This window comes from Apium graveolens, chromosome 10 (genome assembly GCF_009905375.1).
Source record: "Apium graveolens cultivar Ventura chromosome 10, ASM990537v1, whole genome shotgun sequence".
Taxonomy (NCBI): domain Eukaryota; kingdom Viridiplantae; phylum Streptophyta; class Magnoliopsida; order Apiales; family Apiaceae; genus Apium; species Apium graveolens.
This window is the reverse complement of record NC_133656.1, coordinates 37,010,194-37,019,473: the sequence shown is the minus strand read 5'-3', so window position 1 is coordinate 37,019,473 and position 9,280 is coordinate 37,010,194. Positions and strand designations below refer to the sequence as shown.

The 9,280-nt window shown below is 42.5% G+C and overlaps 1 non-coding gene across 1 annotated transcript; it reads left to right on the top strand.

The window, feature by feature from the left end:
- Positions 1-8,941: 8,941 nt before the first annotated feature.
- Positions 8,942-9,048, top strand: LOC141694125 (small nucleolar RNA R71). The gene has a single exon (XR_012563453.1). It is a non-coding gene; the product is annotated as a small nucleolar RNA R71 (small nucleolar RNA).
- Positions 9,049-9,280: the final 232 nt, after the last annotated feature.

Genomic DNA, 9,280 nt, shown 5'->3' with positions numbered 1-9,280 from the left:
ACTTTCTAGTTCGTTCCCTCAGAGACTCAGACTAAGTTATTGTCTAATTAAACTCACTCACCAATGTATGATTACTTCTCAATGTTAAGATAACACTTAAAATTGTTGATTAAATATTAATTATAATTAACTACTTAATTAACCACTTAACTAACACTTCAATTTATCAATAATAAAACACTCATGAGATCACAACTTCATTATTACTTCCTTCTATATCCATTGTTATTACCTTTAGCATGTGACAGTGATGACATTAATCGAATAACACGGAACTGATAAAAGCCAACTTTCATTGTACTAATACCATTCTACCAAACATCCACAATTAAGATAGAAGTTGAATAGTCATCAATTATGTTGAGTTCCTATATGTCTACAGAAATTGACAACATAACGATTTAAGCACAAGTTATTCCTTTTGATTACATAGGGCAAATAAAACTGTTAGAGTTACCCACTAATCATGCACAACGTACATGAACCTATGCTAGCATGGCAAGTTCTAAATCTCAAGATCTATCGTCGCTTCACAAGAGATTAACACCCTATCTTATATGTTCGCGATGCACATAAGACGAATACGCACAACCAATACTAGATATCATGCAATCATCACACACTAAAGTATTAAACAATTAACTAAAGAATTCCATAATAAATCTGTTGCAACCCCATGATCACGATTAGCCCATAATAGAACTTATCGCCATCATGGGTTCATATGAAATCATGATAAACAACACAAGAAAATAATAACTAAACTAATTATATTAAAACAGAGTACGTCACAAGAGTAAATAAGTCAAAGCAAGAAAACTAGCATCCAACGTTACAACGAAACAAGAATCACAAGAATATATGCTTCCTCTTCGTTGCGGTGTGCTAAATCGGTCTTCTTCCTTATCTCCTTCGCTTCTTGCGCCAAACACAATCTAAAACATAATCTCCTTCATATTCTCTATGAAAACGTCTCAAATCTACTTATATAATAGTTCCATAAAACTCAGATTACATAGAAGTTGGAAGCCAAACAGAAGTAGAAGTCTAAAATAATTTATCCTTTTCCCCGACCCTGCGCGGCCGCTCAGCATTTCTGCGCGGGCGCGCAAGGCTGCTGCGCGGCCGCTCAGCATTGCTGCGCGGGCGCGCAGGACCCTACTGGAAAAAATCCAGGTTTGCTCCGTTTCTTCGCCGTAATCTGCCCGTTCTTTTCCTCTCGCAATGATGAACACATGTCAAGGCTTATTCTTGATGATTCCTCCTCCGAAATGCAACTAATACCCTGAAATGCATAAACACTAGAAAAACGCATCAAATACACAAAATACTTGATTTCAAGACACCAATTTAAACCATTTTAAGACGTTCTAAGTGGTATAAAATGCCACTTATCACACCCCCAAACTTAAATCGATGCTCGTCCTCAAGCGTCACAGACTCAAAACAAATAAAAATATGCATGAATGCAATCTATATGAAAATACAACGATCCCTCTTACTACAATTAACCAACCAAATTGTCACGTCTCAACGAATGCAGTTAGACACTAAAGATCAATAAACTCATGCAAACGGACATACAGCCAGAAACGTGGTGTGTGCAAATGCTTAACAGATATGCTTCGGAACTAGACCAATTACTATGACTAGACTATCTTCAAGGCAATCCTACGATTATACAAAGAATAAAAATTCTAGGCACAAAGTGATATACAACACTACAAGAACTCTGGAGCTTACTACGGAATTGTGCTTTTTATTTACAACTCAAATGCTTATTTGACCGTGCAATGAGTGAGGTCCACAAAAGACTTATACAATGGTATCCATGTAACGAGCGTTAGGTTAGCGGATCCCAGACTCTAAAAGCCTTAGGTCACTAGGCACAAAGTCCCCTAAGAACTTAATAACTCGAATACCAAAGAGCCCACTCTTGATCAATTATGAAATTTTTTTTTTCTGAGCAAGTGCGTTTCGCTCCATCTTGCTCAACCCTAGACTACTCGCATAACATGCGAGCCGGCTACTAGCCATTTGACGCCTAGCCACAACTAGCAACAAATTCCATTTTTAATCCATTTTTTTTTCTTTTTCATGCCTTTACCACTAAGAACCTATTATCAAATTCTAAGCATAATAAATAGATTATCCTCGAAAATAATCAGATCATAACAACAATCTAGCCCTTAAGCATTCTCTAAGATTTAGTGAAAATACAAGTGCTTCTAGCATGCATATCAACCTACACAACTTAATATCACTTTAATGTTATCACTACACTCGCATCAATATCACAATTCAGTCGATAAATCATTGCAAAAGGGATCATGGTATATGCATGAGCTATATGATATGACAAACAAATAAAGCTATATAAAAAAAACTATATGGCAAAAATTATGCAACTATATGAACTAACTATCATGAATATGTAGCTATATGACACACACAAAATATTCCTTAACTACCACCCCCAAACTTAAAATCTTTACTGTCCCCAGTGAAGGTAGTAGAAAGGAACACAGGGTATACCTACTCGGAGTCATCATCATCATCACCCTCAGTGGGTGGAGTATCAGGCGGCGGGTATGCAGAGTCCTCACCAAAAACTGGCTACTGGATATCAGCTCCAAGGCCTCGAAAAGCAGTCCCTAATGCAAGAGTGAGCTCCTGAGCAAACCTGCTCTGCGTCTCATACATGGCATCCATCCGCCGTGAAAGCCTCCTATATTGGGCATCACCCATCCCAGCACCCTCCTGAGCTCTCGAAGAACCAGCCTCACCACGCCCTGGCCTAGCCATAGTAGCACCTCGTGCTGGACGTCCTCCTGGAAGACGATAACCCAGCCCATGCTCCTCAGGCTCACCACCGGTCCACTCCTGCATCCCATTCAGAGTGCCAGAATCTATCGGAGCTGCTGGCAACTGCAACTGCTCATGAGCCGACCAGTTCACTCCTACTGCTCGGCATAGCTTCGTAACCGTGGATGCATAAGGGATGTTCATATGCTTCGCTCCCCTCAAAAACTTCAGAACTCCTTGGTAGATAAACTCACCAAGGTCCACATAGTATTCCTCATTCAGAATTCCCCACAACAACTGTGCTCTCTCAACTGTGACCTCGTGTGCATGTGAAGAAGGCAAAATATTAGCACATATAAATGCATTCCATGCACGGGCATACCTGTTCATGGCGATCGCCGGAAAGTGACGATACTCATTATTGGCTGGACTGCGGTTCCAAACTGTGCCCGGTCGACAGAGAGTCGCACAAATCAAATCCAAGTCAAAATCCTCAGCAGTCTTTTCATTCCAGTTCTCCTCCTCGGGCTTCCTCTCTCGTTGTCCAATCACACAGCGAATCGCCGCAGGATGATAATCAACCGTCAGCCCACGAACTACAGAAAACCCATTCTTTTCAGCCTTCACGTTCGCGTAGAACTCGCGAACAACACTCATCGGTACTGCTTCGGGTGACTCACAAAAAGCTATCCACCCCTTCTCTGCAATCATGGGCAACAACTCACCATCCCTCCCTGATGGTAAAAACCCCCTCTCCTTCAGAATCGGCTTCCCCAACAGCCTAGTGTACTCCTCCTCCGCAGCTCTGCCAGTTAACCGAGGCCTTGCAGCAGTACCCCTTGATGAATCAGCAATAGGAACTGTGCTGCTGCTGTCAATAGTGCGTGCTCTCTTGGGTGCCATTGATTTATGAATAAAAGTGTGTAAGAACTGATTTTTGATGTTTATGAGAGGGTTTAAGTGTAGGAAGTTTGTGGGAGATATGTAGGATAGGTGTATGTATATATAGTGTGTGGAGTAGGTTAAATTAGATTAGGAGTGGGGTTGAGGGATAAAATCATGGGGTAATGGGAAAAAAATTCGTGGGTTTATGTTCTGTGATGGGTTTTTTGTGTTTTTGTTTTTTTTTTTTCTGAACTGCAAAAAATTTTCTGGAACTCGACCCCTGCGCGGCCGCTCAGCATTTCTGCGCGGGCGCGCAGCAAGCTACGCGGCCGCTCAGCATAGCTGCGCGGGCGCGCAGAGGGTCTCTGGATTTTTTTTTTTCAGCCCCTGTTTTCTGATTTTTTTGTGTTTTTGGATAGGTTATTAACTTCTAAGGGTTCCTGTAACAACAATTCATGGGTTGCCTCCCACGCAGCGCTTTCTTTTTCGTCATTAGCTTGACGTTCCGTACCTTTCTCAAGTAGTCAACAAAATAGCACTAACCACCTCTCGGTTTGCCATGTCCCCATAATAGTGCTTCAACCACTGACCGTTAACCTTGAATGCTTGGTCCGAATCATTCTCAAAAATTTCCACCGCTCCATGTGGAAACACAGTTTTGACAATAAAAGGTCCAGACCACCTTAATTTCAACTTCCCAGGAAAAAGTCGGAGCCGAGAGTTGAATAACAGAACTTGTTGCCCTGGCATAAATAACTTAGGATGTAGCTTCCTATCATGCCACCTCTTCACCTTTTCCTTATACATTTTGTTATTCTCGTACGCTTGAAGTCAAAATTCATCAAGTTCATTAAGCTGAAGCATTCTTTTCTTACCAGCTGCATCTAAATCCAGGTTCAATTTCTTCAATGCCCAGTAGGCCTTATGCTCAAGCTCCGCCGGTAGATGACATCCCTTACCGTACACCAACTGAAACGGTGACATCCCAAGTGGAGTTTTGTATGCTGTTCTGTAAGCCCAAACAGCTTCATCGAGCTTTAAAGACCAATCCTTCCTTGACGGACAAACAACCTTCTCTAGAATGCGCTTTATCTCTCTGTTAGACACTTCCGCTTGACCATTTGTTTGCGGATGATAGGCAGTAGTTACTCGATGATTCACATTATAACGCTGCATCATAGAAGTGAACTTACGGTTGCAAAAATGCGATCCTTCATCACTTATGATTACCCGAGGCGTTCCAAACCTTGTGAAAATTTGCTTATGAAGAAAATTTAGCACTGCCTTTGCATCATTTGTCGGTAAAGCTTTAACTTCGACCCATTTTGAGACATAATCGACTGCCAGCAAGATGTACCGATTATTGCAAGACGAGATAAAAGGCCCCATGAAATTGATTCCCCATACATCAAAGACCTCGACTTCAAGCATCACATTTAATGGCATCTCATCCTTCCTTGACAAATTTCCCACTCTTTGGCAACGATCACACCTTAAAACAAACTGATGAGCATCCTTGAACAAAGTAGGCCAGAAAAGACCTGCTTGCAGAATACGAGCTGCCGTCTTCTCACCTCCATAGTGTCCACCATAAACCGTGGAATGGCAGTCTCGTAATATCCCCTCCGTCTCACAGAACGGGATACATCTCCTGATGATCTGATCAGCTCCCTGTCTAAACAAATATGGTTCATCCCACATATACCACATCACCTTATGCAGAAACTTCTTCTTTTGAGCGGATGTCAAATTAAGCGGCATTATATTGCTGACAAGATAGTTTACAATATCTGCAAACCATGGTTCTTCCTCCTGAATTACAAACAACTGCTCACCCGGAAAAGATTCATTGATTAACGCCCTATCTTGTGAAGTAGAATCGGGATTCTCCAACCTAGAGAGATGGTCAGCTACTTGATTCTCGGTACCTTTTCTATCTTTGATCTCTAACTCAAATTCCTGAAGTAAAAGCACCCAACGAATGAGTCTCGGCTTCGAATCCTTCTTAGAAACCAGATAGCGAATAGCTGCATGATCAGTGAATACTGTTACTTTCGTACCAAGCAGATAAGATCGAAATTTCTCAAAGCCAAAGACTATAGCCAAAAGCTCCTTCTCAGTAGTGGTGTAGTTCAATTGGGCCCCATTTAAAGTCTTACTCGCATAGTAGACCACATGGAAGAGATTTTTCTTGCGCTGTCCCAGAACTGCACCTACCGCATAGTCACTCGCATCACACATCATCTTAAACGGTTCTGTCCAATCTGGTGCTGTAATAACTGGTGCCGTGATCAAACTCTCCTTGAGAGTCTCGAATGCTGCCAAACATTCATCATCAAATTTGAAAGGCACATCTTTCTCAAGTAAATTGCACAACGGCTTAGATATCTTTGAAAAGTCCTTGATGAATCGCCGATAAAAACCCGCATGACCGAGAAAACTACGGATTCCTTTCACCGAATTAGGTGGGGGAAGATTTTCAATGACTCCCACCTTGGCCTTGTCCACCTCCAGACCTTTGCTAGAGACCTTATGCCCAAGGATAATGCCTTCACGCACCATAAAATGACATTTCTCCCAATTAAGCACCAAATTAGTTTCCACGCATCTTTTGAGTACGGCGCGCAGATTATTCAAACATTCATCATATGAGTGTCCAAAGACGGAGAAGTCATCCATGAACACTTCGACGTTATTTCCAATCATGTCAGAGAATATAGCCATCATACATCTCTGAAAGGTGGCCGGGGCGCCACATAACCCAAACGAAACTCTACGAAAAGCAAATGTGCCAAATGGACAAGTGAAGGTAGTCTTTTCCTGATCCTCTGGTGCAATACAAATCTGATTATACCCGGAATAACCATCCAGAACACAAAAATACTCATGTCCCGCCAATCTGTCAAGCATTTGATCAATGAATGGGAGAGGGAAGTGATCCTTCCTTGTGGCTTTGTTCAATTTTCTATAATCCATGCATACTCTCCATCCTGCAACTGTTCGAGTAGGGATGAGCTCATTCTTTTCATTTGCGACCACAGTGATACCTCCTTTCTTAGGTACACATTGCACGGGGCTCACCCACGAGCTGTCAGAAATAGGATAAATGATGCCTGCATCTAGCCATTTCAGAATTTCTTTCTTCACCACCTCCTTCATGATCGGGTTCAGTCTTCGCTGCTGTTCCACAATTGGCTTACTACCTTCCTCTAACAGAATTTTATGCATACAATATGAAGGACTTATCCCCTTGATGTCTGCTATGGTCCATCCTATAGCCGATTTGAATTCTCTCAAAATCCTTAAGAGCTTGTCTTCCTCACTACCTGAAAGGTCAGCTGAAATAATAACAGGTAACGTAGATGAATCACCTAAAAAAGCATACCTCAAGTGTTCAGGTAATGGTTTGAGCTCCAAGGTAGGTGCTTCCTCTATTGATGGTTTGAGTTTCCCTTCAGCATTCTTAAGGTCATAAGTACCAAGAGATTCAAATGGTATGTCGAGCTTTCGCTTCCATGGAGAAGCGTTCAGATATTGTAATTGCTCGTTGCTATCTTCATCATCGCTGTCAAAATCCCCCACTAAGGCCTTTTCCAATGCATCAGACATTAGCATGTGATCGAGTTCCGAAGTAACTGCGGAATCAATCACATCCACTTTTAAACACTCCTCATCTTCTGTAGGGAATTTCATTGCCTTGAATACGTTGAAGGTCACATCCTGATCTTGGACCCGCATAGTAAGTTCCCCTTTTTGCACATCTATCAAGGTACGGCCAGTAGCCAAAAAAGGCCTCCCCAAGATTATGGGAATCTTCTTATCTTCCTCAAAATCCAGAATAACAAAATCTGCAGGAAAGAAGAGCTTATCCACCTTGACGAGCACATCCTCAACTATGCCCCTTGGGTAAGTAATGGAACGGTCCGCCAATTGTAGCGACATGTATGTGGGTTTTGGATCAGGCAGATCCAGCTTTTTAAAGATCGACAAGGGCATCAGATTAATGCTTGCTCCCAAATCACAAAGGCACTTGTCAAAAGTTAGATTGCCAATGGTGCAAGGAATGGTGAAGCTTCCTGGATCTTTCAGTTTTGGTGGTAACTTTTGCTGCAGAACAGCGCTGCATTCTTCCGTGAGAGCAACGGTTTCAAGGTCATCCAGCTTCACCTTCCTTGAAAGAATAGTCTTCATAAACTTCGCATAACTAGGCATTTGTTCCAGAGCCTCAGCGAAAGGTATATTGATGTGAAGTTTCTTGAACACCTCCAGAAACTTCCCGAACTGTCTATCCAGCTTTTGTTGCTGCAATCTCTTAGGAAAAGGTGGTGGAGGATAGAGCTGTTTCTCCCCTGTATTAGCCTCAGGCAGAGTGTGTTCAACAGTAGTCTTCTTTGGTTCCGCCACTTTCTCCTTTTGCTTAGATTCTTCATCTCTAACTTCAGCTTCGACTTCTTTTGCCTTTTCAGCATCAGCTACTTTTCCAGACCTTAAGGTAATAGCCTTGACTTGCTCTTTAGCTTCCTTCCTGCCTGGTACTTCCGTGTCACTGGGAAGAGTGCCAGGTTGACGATTGAGCACTGCATTGGCTAATTGACCGATTTGATTTTCCAAGATCTTGATAGAAACCGCCTGACTCTTGCACAACAGCTTAAGTTCCTCAAAATCAGCACTAGTAGGTGCAGCTGCACTTCCCTGTTGAGGATATGATTGCCTTGTAGCATACTGCTGTGGTTGCTGGAATCCAGGTGGGTTAAACTGTTTACTCACTCCTTGCTGATATGGTGGCTGAATAGCATTCTGATTATTTCCCCAGCTGAAATTTGGATGATTTCTGTTGTTAGGATGATAGGTCGCTGGCACAGGCTGCTGTTGCCGCTGATAATTATTCACATACTGAACAGATTCGTTGACAAGAGAACACTGATCCGTAGCATGAGAACCTGCACAAAGCTCACAAACCATAGCTATTTGATTAACTCCATACGTAGCCAAAGAATCAACCTTCATTGATAGCGCTTGGAGCTGGGCTGCAATAGCGGTGGCTGCATCAACTTCCAGAATACCTGCGACCTTGCCTGACGTCATCCTCTAAGTTGGGTTTTGATGCTCATTTGCAGCCATTGTCTCTATAAGATTATACGCCTCAGTATAGCTTTTAGCCCATAAGGCTCCTCCAGCTGCTGCATCGAGCATGGGCCGAGATTGGGCCCCCAAACCATTATAAAAACCAGTGATTACCATCCAATCCGGCATTCCATGATGTGGACATTTTCTCAACATTTCCTTGTAGCGTTCCCAAGCCTCGCACATAGATTCTGTAGGTTGCTGCGCAAACTGAGTAAGAGCACTCCTCATAGCAGCAGTCTTTGCCATTGGATAAAACTTCACCAGAAACTTTTGCGCAAGATCTTGCCACGTAGTGATGGACCCAACTGGTTCAGAATGTAACCAGTCTTTAGCCTTATCCCTCAGTGAGAATGGGAAAAGCCTCAACTTGATAGCCTCATCGGTCACGCCATTATACTTAAAAGTGCTGCAGATCTCGACAAAATTCCTTATGTGCATGTTGGGGTCTTCAGTTGCCGCTCCT